Consider the following 14588-nt stretch of genomic DNA (forward strand, 5'->3'; position numbering starts at 1 on the left):
CAATGCAGGTTAGTAAGACGGAAGGCTACTGTGGACGTTCAAGTCCAACATGCATTGAGATTCCTATGCAGATGATTTATTTTAGCCTCTGGCACTCCTTTTTACTTTCAGCACCATGGACAGTCTCCAAAAGAAATAGCCTTAGGGTGTTGAATGGGTCCATAGTCCATAACATCATTTTAACTGCAAATAAAAAAAAAACCTCCTTATAATAATAGCTGCTTGGAGTAAATCTCAACAGATATTATCCATGCTTTGGTCCCTGCAGCAGAGTGTCAGTAAGAAGGGACTGACAACATTTTTATTGGAACATCAAAGAGTCGCAATAAAACAGAGTGACGCACACAGAGAGGGAAAAAGACCATAACGATGCTAAACAGGAATATTCACACAATTTCCACTGATATACACACACAATTATCACAAGAAGCAAAAGGACCACTGAATGAATCAAAACAACCTCAAACCCACACAAAGGAACCACAGAGATGTACTAAATAACCACTTAGACAAAACTACCAAAGAGGTTCAAATCATCCACAAAGAGATGCAAAAAACAAACTTTCCTCGGAAGAACTCAAAGGTGTTATGAGTCCTTTTTGGACACAGGATCTATGAGGTGTTTGGTGCCTTGTACATGTCTGGGACTATTATGGCTGTAGATGATTTGGAGTGAAAAGCAGCTATTTATTGATATTAGTCACATCACAATATTTAGAGTTGTTTATTTTGGCTTCAATTTCATGTTTGGTTGTGTACAGATTATTATGACCGATAACCAGGGCTCTAACTGTTGGTCTTTAAATGTACCCGCCATTGTTAAAACTGTGCTCCCCTATTCAGTTTCTTCACGCTGGCCCTGGATCCATCCTAGACGATTTCCAGTAGGAGCTATAAGCAGGACAGTGTTTTGAGTGCAGGAGTGATTGATCACCTAGCTTGGCCTTTGATGGGTAGGCTATAAATCAATGAGGCATAAAAAGTATTAAACCCTGCCATGATGTGGATATTCTCAGAGAAAAACACAGCAAACAGGAAAGGCAACTGGCTTGAAGACACTCACCCTATCAGAATTTGGAGGAAAAAAAAGAAATAATAATCCATGAAAACTGCTGATTGGATGAAGGGTAGTGACACATGTCTGCTGCTGTTCCCAGAACATTTGAACAGTTACTGGCCTCAAGGACATCCACGAAAATGTTCCAATTGAGAGAAATTCAAAAATTGTTTGCTATTGCAGCCTGCAATCTGTGGGCTATTTCTGTAGCATAATAGCAGGTAAGACAATTATTTGATGCTTGTTTCCATGGAAAACACTCAGCTGCGTCTTAAAGTGCTTCAGCTTTACAATTGTGTCTGAGCTAGACAGGGAGGCAGGAATAAACATCTTCCACTGCTGTGATAATTACAAATGTTTGTGAGCAGGACAGAAGCAGATGGAGACTCTAAACAATGTCAATGTTTTTTTCTTGGATTTAGATTACTTTCTGCAATATCTCCACAGACTGCATTCATTTTGGTCCCATCATAAAACAATCGATTTATGGTTTCAGGCATTTACTCAAGGACACAGCGGCTGTGTGGATCATAATTGAAATGTCTGTCAGTGTCAAGGTTCAAATCAGCCATCTTCTGATTAATAAATGGTCTCTTGACCTCGATAGCAGAATACTGGTCAAATTCAAAGTATCTGGCTCAAAATAATTGATTGTTGTTGAGTAGATGAGGCTTGTTTGAATAATACATATTTTTCTTATTTCTGAATTAATTCATTTATTAATTTAACCGGATAACATGCTTTTTGTTTGAATCACACTGACATCACATATTTCTTAAATCTGAAATTAAGAGCAAAAGTCAAGACGAGGAATTCAAAACGTGAACATGCAAGTCACTAAAGACAGAGAGTCGAGCCTCAATAGATTTGATCTAAACTTTAAGTTAAAGAAACATCTGTAAAATATGAAATTTAATTCAGTTAGAGGACTCTCACAGTTATACTGCAATACTTAAAATCTGCTTGTGTTTCTGTTTTCATCATGACTAATTAAGTTAATAAAGGAGACGGTCGGTTGCTTACAAAGTTAACACACCAGCATGTTGGTTTTTCACCTGCCTGCTCTTCCCTTGACATATCAGCTCCCAGTGAAACGATGCATTACTTGTTGGTCTTAGCATTAGCTGAATGGATACTAACCTGTGTGTGTGTGTTCTGTGGCGTTATGCAATAGATACGAGAAGATGCCAGTAAACAGATGAGAAGATTTTGTTTCTTGTTTGTTATTTATTGATCTAACTCAGTCTCTTGAAGGTGTTTATGCTCCATTGCACCGCCACTCAATGAAGCTCGCCACAGGACACATCTCCTCGTCTCCCTCCATCTCTGTTTTGCCATCAGGCACCAATCACACTGTCGGATTGCCATGGAGACACATCATCATCGACAGATTGTGGGAGGGAAGCATCAAGTGGTGGAGTGCTAAGCCCACCTACCCACCTCATCTCAACGAGGACGCTGTCGGGAAGCAGGCAAGACCTCATCGTCAACCCCATCCTCTCTTCATTCTCCTCCCACATGCCTGTCTCCCACTGAGTGTCCCACTTAGGGGATTAATCAATCAGATATGCACCTCAGAACAAGCTGAACTATTTTGGCCAAAGAGTTGCCTAACATGGGGCAATTCAAAACGGAATCATTACTGAGCCTTTTGTTTCATTTCTGAGTTGTATTGATGCATGACGATGATTGGGATGACTGGATCCACAGACTCATGAGGATGATGAAGGTGATGATAATGATGAAGATAAATGATATCAGTCTGAGGATTTCCTCCCGAAACTCATGAACGAAGATTGCTAGAGATCGAGAGCAACAGAAAAATGATCAAAACAGATAAAAATGGACACAAAATATTTTTTATAATTTATAAAACTTATTAAAGAACATTTTTCCAAAATCCATAATAAAGAATTCATATGTTTGTGATTTTTCAAGATAAACTCAAGACCTGCAAAGGTTAACTCTGGTTGTTTAGAAAACATGCTTTTTATTGAATTACCTTTTGGCTGTCAGTGCTGTGGAAGAAGTTTTTTACAACCAGGTAAACATGCTTGTACATGTGGGCGGATATGTGTGTGATAAGATGCACATTTGCCTACCTGTTTCCCCTTATTCTGTGGAGCAACATGCAAAGAAGTGTAACAATGCATCGATAAAGGCAGTGAAGAAGAAGGAAAATGCCACAAGATTTAAAAATGTTTTACAGTTCTGCGTAAAAGCATTGAGACTTTAGTGAGTGACACTGAATGTAAACATAGGCTTTGTTTGTGTACAAGAAAACCCCACCGGGCATCTTCCAGTTACAAATTGCTCCTGCTGCTGTGTGAGAGAGTTTGTCTTTAAAGAAAAGGTCATAAATTCAAGAAAAAATGTATTGTCATATTGACATTAGCTTCTACAGTTTACAGAGGCTTTGTGGCTGAGATAGTCAAACTGTTTTCCTCTGGTTCCCACGCTGTGACGATAAACAGTCGGCACAATATAAAGAGAACTGATTTCAATGTTGGTCTCACTGCAAGATACCATTGCATTCATTTAGTGATAACCCATGTTTCGTCCTGTTTTTAGCATTTTAACATTAACGAACTACTACCAACATTCATTTGGATAAATTAACATAATTACCCCAACAAACAGATCGGCGCCAAAAAGATTGGCAGCGTCAACCGGCCTTTTCACTATATTTTGAAGTGCTACCCTGGTTAAGATTTCACAGGAGGTCTGCTGGATTGCTTTATGGCACAAATAATGACGGAGGACGATGAGGAGGGCTGCTGAGCTTCCAGTACACAAGGAGCTAATGTTTTTATCACAATGGCAGATGGTGAGATGAGCAAAAAAGGCTGAAGGAAAATGACGAGCTCTCTGCCTCTTTCTTGCTCTTAAAAAGAAATGCATGTGGAGAAATGCCAATCATTTCAAGGAAAGCAGCATGGTTTGGGGGAAATGTGGCTTTATTTTTATGAAGCAAGAGTACCAACCAACTAAATATCATTACCATGTGAGATGATTTGCCTTCGATATGATCCAAACAATGCATTGTGCAACAACGTCTTGAAGGCAAAATAGGCTTATTTTTTCTTGCCAATACACGGCTCTCTGTTCATAGACCACATTTTTCCAGTACAAGTTATTAACAATAATCTGAAGTGATAGATTGAGATTGATATGAAACATACAAAGACTTTCGTGTTGTTTATCAAGTCTTTTTTCTGGAGTCGTCAGTATGGGCAAAGGGCCCGAACCTCCATTTTGTTCCTGACAAGTCTGCACTGAAGCTTTTGATTGCCTGTAATGTGCGGCTGGCAGAGTGGATTGACTTCTCGGTACATGCTGATATAATTGCAGGTTGTCAGAGAATAGAGAAAAGCAGCCCAACAAAATGTTCTGTAATGGATGACACATGTCGTCACAAGGTCCTTTCACTAGTGTGGGAGAGGAGAATGACAAATCACGCTTCAGAAGACTCAGTAGGGGAGATTTCAGTGCGTATGAGTGTGTGTTGTTGGTTACTATGTTCAGACAAATCCACTGATGCCAGTCTAAGCAGCTGTGTTGCGTAAAGACAGATAAGAAAATAAGAATAAGAGAACAATTGTTTACTTGTCAGTCACAATCTGTGTAAATACAATACAACGATGCACCAATAGTCACTTAATCTTATGAAACATGACTGCCTGTTTTCTCTCTTCAATCCTACAGCTTTATCTAGTATCTTCAATGTTGTGTCTGTTCACCTGGGTACATTAACACTGTTCTTTTTAGATGCCATTTCAAAACTTCTGTGACTTGCCCCCCTTTCCTGGTTACATACTGTAGGTCTACCAGTTGTGGGTAGTTATCCTGTTTTATTGTTTCAAAAGACGTGAAGGGTTTGAAATGTATGTGTATTTATCAAGAAAAGGGAGGATATTGGAGGAAAGTCCAAAAATGAAATGATTTGGTTTAGCAATATGTGTTTTTGCCATACTGTACTGTTAATAATCTAAACGGTTCAGATAAAACTTGAGACCCCTTGTGAGAGATTTGGGCTGTTAAAGCACATGAAAGAGGGGCAGTCTCTTACATGTCTCTGTAACTTTTGTCAACTCATAGTCAGTTTTTGCCATTTTTGTTAGAAAATCTTCTTTTTTTTAATCTATTATGTGCTGCCTCAAGTTGATTGAAAACATGGATCTGTGGCTTTTACAAGCCAAAATACATAAACTTCTCCATGAGGGACTACTTGCCTCTCAGGTTTTGCTTCTCTACGCTGTTGTTATTGTAAACATTAGGCTGACCATCAAAGAGATCAGCACAGTTATGGATGATTGCATCTCTGATATTCCACAAAATACTGACTTGGGAACACACAAGTTCAGCAAATAAAAGACATGTGTTTGTTTTGTACAATTTTGTTCTCAGTAATGGTGTATGTGCAGGTTTTAGGTTGAGAACGACATTGGTATGTTAATGACTGTAACACAGCGGTTCAGAGCGATATCCAGCAGACACGAAAACTACAAATGAAACCCTATAGATGAAACCCTCTCATTGTACATTCAGGATAGCTGTTTATTCTTAAAATGGTGGCATTGGTGTCTTTGTTTTTCACCACTATGAAATTATTTCTTAGTCACTGCCTTGCTAATGATGGCAGACAACTCTTTTAAATTGCGTTTCACAGGTTGTGTCTAAACGTAATGGTTTTTTTTGGAACATTGTGCTTCTCCTTAAAACGTAATAGTCCAGGAAAATACAATTGTATGTGGTTCCCACCCCCAGTCAGTAAAATAAGGACACATTTTTGACAACATTTGCCATGAGTAAATCGGAAATATTTATCCTCTGCAATGCGTGTGTGGTAAAGACGTTGCTTTCTTACAGTTTCTCTTAATATTTCTTTCAAGATCATCCTCACTACTGATGGTCATTCTAAGCATTTACTAAACACATCAGACTTAAGTCAAACAGGTCTATGTATGAACAAACTGCGCAGTAGCCCAGTTGATTATTGGTTGCCATGTGCGACATAGTAATCACTGTCATTCTGCTTTTGAAACTAATAATAAGGCGAGAGAAGCCAGCTGCACAACCTCTGGGCTTTGTTCAAGCAGCTGGAGCTTTCAGTACGCTACAATGACCATTTGGCCATTTTCTGATGACTGAGATCTCATGAATCTCTCCAGGCTACTTCACAGGGATAATGCTGAATGCTACTTGTTGGTGACCCCCTGATTTAAATTGTTTATTCTAATACCACAATGGGGCTCAAACAATAACCTTTTTTAGCTGTTGAATGGTTGGCCTCGATGGTATCCAGAAAAATAGGTACCAGGATTAATTGAAACAACTTGGAAGAATAAAAGCAATACTTGGTTATTATGACCATCAGACTTAGCTACACTAGTGTTTAATGTAAATAAGCAAATTTCAGCATGCTAACACTCTGAACTATGATTGTGAACATTATTTGTTAGACAACAACATGTTAGCAATGTCACTGTGAGCAGGTTAGCGTTCTGATTTTATTATTTATCTAAAAACGCAAGGAAACATTTACAGGGTGTATTATTTTTTGGGCAACAAGCATGGCGGTTACTGTTGCAACCGAAACATTCTTTGCTTACGTCTGCCAAGACTGCCATAACTAGCCAATGATTGCAAAAGGTGCTCTCTGTAGACAGAATTATGATTGTCAAGCTACTGTGGAGACATTGCGGTGCAACATGGCAGACTGTCGAAGAGGACCTGCTCTCTTTGGAGATATAACGTAAGGAAAACCCAAACATTTATATACTAATAAAAACATATTATAGTATTATATTTAATTTCTGCTTATAGATCCTAGACAATGGCCATTTAACAGAGCTGCTGCAAAACACATGATCTGTTTATCTTTCCTTTATGTTATCAGCTGGAGCACATCTGTAGTTTTTTTTATATCCTCTGAGCTTCAGAGAAGAAGTAGTTATTATTCATTAGTGTCTTTTGAGTCTTTAATTGGTGCACCCAATCTTCACAGTCCACCTAATCATGACTCCAATATTAGTTGTCTGAGCTTTTGTCTCTTGGTACATTTATCTTTGATTTCAAATGTGTGTCTATTTGATTTGATCATAGTATCTGGGAACTTTAAAACCCATTGGAGACTTTTAACATGAGACTCTGAATCAGCGGTCATAATAGAGACCATGAGACCATTGTGAACACCAGACACAATGCCCAATCGGGGCCGGGTTTTAAAGTGAGGAGATGAATACTCCGTTCCCCATTCCCTCCCATCTTTCTTTTGTCCCCCTTTCTCAGACCACACCAATGTTCAAACTTGGGCTCCAATATGATTTTAACAACACATCTGGAAAGTTTTGTGATGACTTAAGGTAATGGGCATAAATTAGGAGACCACTCCACATTTTTCTTAGATCTTTATCTCTACATGTATGGCAGCCATTCCAGTATCTGTTGAATTCTAACTCAAAGACATAACTATAAATAATAAAATAAGAGAAAATGATAATGCTGAAGTGGTCTCTTAATTTTTTCCGTGGCTGTATGTCATGTTGTGGCACAATGGACCTTTGCCCTTCTTACTTGGACAATATCCATCTTCAAATTCAATCGGAAAAGTTTCATAATTGAGCCTGATTTGCACAGTTCGCGACACAATCTGTCCAAAGACGGAAAATATAAATCAATCTTTTGATTAGATCACACAAGCTGTAAAGTCACATGGAGCATTTTCTATGTCATTCATTAAAAAAGCACTCTAATTAAGACGGCATGCCAAAGTCAAACTAAATAACCCCTTGAATAAATTAATCTTTAAAGGGAAATTTAATCAGAGAGACAAGAATACCCTTAACGTCAAGATCATATATGTGAGAATAATCTGGCATAGTGACCATTTTATCAGATGAAGCTATGATTAAGTCATTAATGCTTCATTGATTAACAGGTTGAACCCAGTAAATTGAGAATATGATTGTATATCAACATTATGTTTTGCATTCACATCTGCCTGTCTGTCTCAGATAGAATCAATAAAAGCAGATTTAAATAGCTCACATTCATTTGCTCACATACAGATGGATGTGGCTCAAACAGCATCACAGATATCAAGGAACAAAACGTCCCTGTTGTCATGGAGACCGTAAAGAGTCGGGAGAGCTTATACAGTATTTGTTGGTTTTGTGCAGAATTGAGATGCTAGTCTTTTCCTTTTCGAAAAGGTCTGACAGGAAGAGCAAAATGTATAGATACTCTGAACACAAGCTGAAATCTAAGCAGGTGGTTTGTCTTGCGCTGACAGCTTTAGAGGACAGGAAGATGAATTTACATCAACAGGTTGGAAACATTTCACCTCCTTCTAATGTGCAGGGAAAGACACAAAAACGTTTGCAAATTGAATCTAATCACTGATTTTAGATCTCTACTGCCTGCAGTTTTTAGAGGTAAAATAGAAGTCATATTGGCCCACATACAGGAGGAATAGAAACCAGCTTGAGAGATATTGTATATGATAATATCCAAGGACTATTAGGTAAAAGGAAAAATAAATGAGTATGTGGATGCGCAGAATCTAATAGGCCATTTCTGCAATTTGTTTTCCGTAAAGATCACAGGAAGGAATAATGAGGTCAAGCCCTCCATACTGTTGCAAATAGACAAGAGGAAAAGGATCAAAAGATCCCCTCAGTGGTTTTTGACTGCAGTTATAGATATTAAGAGATCTTCCATCATCTCTTTGTCTAAAACAGAAGGGTTACCAAGTGGATTTACTTCAAAAAGTGCTCTCCACGTTAGTGTTCATAAAAGATGACGCCACTGACGCACACATGATGAAATTTAAAAAGGGTTTGACTTTTTCCAGACTACTTCTCGCCAGAATACCTCAAACAGGCGTGCAGAAAGGGTTGCCAGATATCGGATACCAATGGTTTTACATGCAGGGATCAAAGCAGCTTCACCAAGGTTGATGAAAAAGAATAACAGCAATTTGTTGCATGTACCTTAATCTTGGTCTGTTTTGAATTATTCTGCACATTTATGTATGTACGTATAGTTGTGAAATCAAACACAACTTTTGGATTCACGTATTTTAAATGTCAACAACATAAAAAACAACAAAATCCCTCCTGTGTGTCTCATTATAGGTACTCACAGAAACGGGCACCATGTTTTGTATTTAGATAAGTATTACTAATCTAACCTACAATTTCTACATAAATCAAACATACAGTATGCACCTCTTTATTTATTTGCAGAGAATGCTCCTGCAGACAAATGATTGCACACGTATCCAAACATGAACTCTCTGATGGTTAAATAGACACATACTGCAGCAATCAAGACAGCAGTGTCGATGTTAAAGCATGTCAAATCTACACATTTAATGTCATCATGCATGTAAAGAGGCTTTTAGGCCTGCAGACATCTGTATTTCACTAAGACATGTACCAAAAAAGCCATCAGACTATTAGAGAGCGCACATGAGAGTCCCCCCCCCCCCCTGCACGCACACACACACACACACACACACACACACACACACACACACAGATGTTTGGATTGGATTGTTGAAGAAAACTCATGCCGTGCAACTCGAAAGGTCAGTGATGTGAACAAGCATGAAATGTTGGCAGCCATGCGACGGGCACTGAGTTTGGTGAGTTGAGAAAAAGAGAAGTTTATATAAATAAAATAAAGGGGGATCTGGTTTATACACAATTCAGAATTATGTTTGAAGAAGGAAGGATGCCATGTTCAAGAGCAGAAAGCAAATGGGTACCCTGTAAGGCATTACAAATATTTGTGTGTGGGAAGTGAATTAAATTTCTAGGAGGAAGCAGCTATTTCTAATAATGTGTGATGATTCAAGGAGACTTCTAGAAGTAGAAGATGCAAAACGAATTGTCTTGGCCATTTATCTACAAGAGAAAAATGGAGCTAGGTCTTCAGGAATTTGTTTCAATCGGGCAAGTTTTAATTGTTCTTTCATGTCAACAAGTATTCGCCTTGTTTGATCTGTCCTGAGAGAAGGTGTTTAATTCGCTATGTGTGGGCTGAATTTTTTATATTCTGCAAAAGTCTTTCCACATCCCATTTAACACATCAACTCTTTTTGAAACGAAGCTAAAACAGATTACCATCAGACAAACAAAGAGAAAACACATTTAAAATGATGACTTTCTGCATCATACATTTGTGCAGAAAACCACAGGCACAAAGTGTAGATCAAACTACGTAATGTGTAAAAAATGTATTTACAACATAAACGTATCAACATGAAGTACAAGTAAAATCATTACTAAATGTGATCCGATCTATTTAAATTGTATGTGTGCCTCCTACATGAAGCTGAAGGGAGTTCATGTATCCCATGCCATCTATTATTAAGTCTATATTAAGAGATATTTGACATGTACTTCTGCCTCTTGGAACTGATTACATTTGGGTCTGTGCTCTCACCCAACGTCAATGCATATTTTAGCATGTTACCTTCCTATGTGCATATATGTATGTTTAAAGAACTATGTAGCTCATTAACAATGCAGTGTGTGTGTAAGGGTTATTTATGTACAGAAGTGTGGGTGAAAAAGAAACAGGTAATGCATTGTGAAATGTGTTGTGTGCCTTGGAATAATCTGAGGTGTGTGTTTCTACGTGTGTGTGTGTGTAGATGTTGTGACCTTATGAACCTCTCAGTGGTTCCCAGTTTACCTTACTTGTATTGTCACAGCATACATGTACTTCATTAAATCTTACCGGGTGCTAATGAACCCAGGTTGTGCTCTTACTGGGATGCTTCTATTTTAGTAACAGACAGGGCACTTGGGAATGTACTATCTGAGCTCTCTATCTCTCTGCAGTAATTCAGCTAAGCACATATATACAAGTGGTTGTAATGCTTAATCAAGTAAATGGAGAAAAAATGACGTGTCTGAGTTTTTTAGTTTTTTTTAAATGCTCCAGTAAAATGTTTTGCACTTTCCTTATCGTGGTTTTGTTTAGTGGTTAATTTGGTGAATCACTGTTAAGGCTTACTTACTCTCAACCTCTGGTATTTCCTCACAAAAACAAACATCAAAAGGATTTTCCCCAAAGCTGTTCTGTAACTTACCACGATATAAATATTTAGTGTTGTGGCCTGCTCTTTAGTAAATGTGTCAGTATTTAGGAGTAAACACTCTGTATGTGGGCTTTGTGCAGCACTGCAGAAACGCCATGTGTGTGTAAAGATATACGGCACTTTGATGTGAACTTGTTAAATGAATGCCGGCATGGATGACTGCAGTTAGTTTGACAAAAGAAGACATACAAACACAAACAATACAGCTGTACACATCTAAAGGGGGTTAACCCTGAATATGACACTGTATGACGCAGATGACATACTGCAGGATTAAATAATTCCAAGTCATTGTAAAAACATTTCCTTTTTTTAAAATCAAACACATCTTAAATACACTGGAGAACATCTTTTGATGTAATAATACACACACACACATATACTATATATAATATAGTCATAACACTATTTCTGTATTTACGTAAAAAAATCTGCTCACCTTGGAATTTTGCTCTAAATTATACAATATCTGTGCACACAGACGTAAATGACTTTAGAACACCATTAAAACAAAGGAAACATTTGGATGAGGGTACATGAATCATTATGAATGTATGCATGAAACATTAAAGACTCCCTGAATGACGCAACACACTTTAGGCTGTACATTTTATTGGCTGCAATTACTTCCGCTCAGCTCACCAGAAATCATAGCAGGTCTTAAAAATCAAAATCAACGACACACTGTGGCAATCAAAGCACATGAACATTTCCAACTAAGACATTCAATCACTACTCCTTATCCTCAGATTGTCATGGCAACTTGGATATGTGTGTTTGAGAGAGAGAAAAATGCCAGAAATATCGAATGTGACTGAATCATTTCAGTGACACGGACGTTGGAGTGCAAGAAGGAAATCAGGGATCTCACCTGTCAGGTTAGTGCAGGTTGGCTGTGAAGTTCAGGTGGAAAACGACGCCTGCAGAAGGTGAGCGGCACATGGACGACAGTCTGGAGCCGACAGGTGGTTTCAGTGTTGCAAGTGGTAGTGGCAAGTGTGCCAGAAAAGTGATGTGGACGTCAGCTCGACAACAGAGATGCCTTTTTTCAGCCTGCAGAACAGTAAATGATATTGAAGAGGATGACTTCATTAAAAGAGGCTCCAGATGAAGTTCAAACTGTGAAAACATTGTAGGAATTGATGGAAATATATTAAACATTTCAGTGTTTTTATGTATCAATATAAAACAGGTTGTTTCAAATGGTTTTGGAGCGATTAGGAAACAAGTGTATTTATTTGGTGTCATTTTTAGCATTTCGGTTTTATCAATGACATGCTGTTAACCTTGTATCAGACATTCATTTCATCCCAAAGAGATACTTTAATAACTTTAAACTATCCCTTAACTTGTCATCAAGCTTCACCATCATCAGGTAAAATACGTCCATTACTTTGGTTTATGAACCAATATCTTAACATTGACATTGTCCAAAAAGGGGCAAAAATAAAACGGGACAAAGTTAACTGAAACCCTGAAAGTTAAATGTATTCCAAGCGTGTTACTTTTGAGAGGTGAAGATTTGATCTGGAGCCACAGCCCGTCCTGTCCTAACCATCTGCTGTGCTCTGAGGGCCGGGCTGCTGTCAGCACATTGTGCCCCCGGGACTGCCCTCATGTCCCTCACACACACAAACACACGCGCACACATACAAACACACTGTCCTCCTCTCTTTTTTCCTTCCTATCTCCTCCTCTCCTTTCCTCTTGTTGTCGCTCCAGCTGGTGGTTTTCAGTGAACACTGTCAGATGCTGAGCTCCCTGGTGCGGAGGCGAGGAGTGAGGAGACGAGGATGAATGGATGAATAAAAGATCACAGGCTAGCTGCAGTGTCAACCTATTCTGTTTTCAAAGAAAAAATTCAGACGCAGATGCACTATAATGGAAGTGTTTTGAAAACTAGTAAGAGAGTCAAAGGATATAACGTATATATATATATATATATATATATATATATATATATATATATATATACGTATATATAGATGTGCAACAATACTTCAAAGGATTCTTCAAAGGAGAGCAAAAAAGGGGAACTTTTTTGAGATTTTGCCATCTTTGTAGCGTAGCGGCCATTGTGTGACTTTGGTGATTACTTTTTCCTTGGATTTTCTGCTGATGAAATTTGTGGAAAATCTTTGTGTGAAATTGTGGTAAATTGTCCTAGGAACGATTTCTCCATCGACAACAAAAAATGTTATATATTATGAACGCTTTATTTTTTTACCTACTGATAACTTAATTTATTTAGCTTTTGTACTTTTTGTCTGGACTACTGTACGGAAGCTGAGAACGGCCATGGATTGTTCTCTTTTTTATGCACTGTTATCTCGTGATAACGACTTATTATCTCGGTATCTCGATATAACAAAGATTGTTTTCTCATGATAACAAATTAATTATTTCGTTATCTCGATACAACAGAAATATTTACGTTACCTTAGCTGAAGCAGCCAGATAGATAGAAGTTTGTCAGCCTCTCATCTGCTTACCGGTAGCACCTAAACAAACCCAAACAAACTAACTAACTAACATAAAGTGCTACGGAAGCCATTCGTGGCAGCTCTTGTAGGTTGAAATCGAGTTGAAATCAAGTCGAACATATTATAAATTAATTCGTTATCACGAGAAAATGATCTTTGTTATGTCGAGATAACTACATAATTAATTAGTTATCATGAGAAAACTATCTTTGTTACATCGAGATAACGATATAATAAGTCGTTAGCTCGATGTAACAGTGCATAAAAAATAAAACAATGGCCTTTCTCGGTTTCCGTAGCCTACTACTGATACCAGTTCAGCAACATTTTCTGTCGAGAGAAAGAAGAACATTTCTTTATATACACCTTGTAAAGATTTGTATTGTCAATAACAATACCCCCCCCCCTTCATTAAAATGATACAGCATGAGGGGATCAAGCATGTCTGAACAAAATGTCACTGCAATCCATCAAATTGTTGTCAAGATAATTCAGTCTGGACCAGAGTGGCCATCCAGAAAGACACATCCTTAAACTAAAGCCATTCTCTCTGGCAATCATACAATTAGCACACACAATCTGAATGATGAAGCCCCCTCTGTGTAAACACCACGTCCTCCCCACCTGCACTCCCCTCAGAATAAAAGAGAAAGTAATTGTGTGCTTTTCCACGCCCTGAGGTCCACAACGTTTCATCCCCATGGTTAGACGTGGAGCGCGCTGTTGTAATTAGCAGGGTTAATATCCCGGGCAGGATCTCTAAATTAAATCTCTAACTCCATGGCGATGCGGCTGAGTGATGCACCTGTTCACTGTAATTACAGATGCAGCCTGGGAGTGTGCTCATAATGAGTTGGGAGTCAAGGTTGAAATCACTTTAAAGACACATCCCACCACTTTGGCTGTAATGTTTTTGTGTCTGTCTACCTGGAAA

This window comes from Eleginops maclovinus, chromosome 6 (genome assembly GCF_036324505.1).
Source record: "Eleginops maclovinus isolate JMC-PN-2008 ecotype Puerto Natales chromosome 6, JC_Emac_rtc_rv5, whole genome shotgun sequence".
NCBI lineage: Eukaryota > Metazoa > Chordata > Actinopteri > Perciformes > Eleginopidae > Eleginops > Eleginops maclovinus.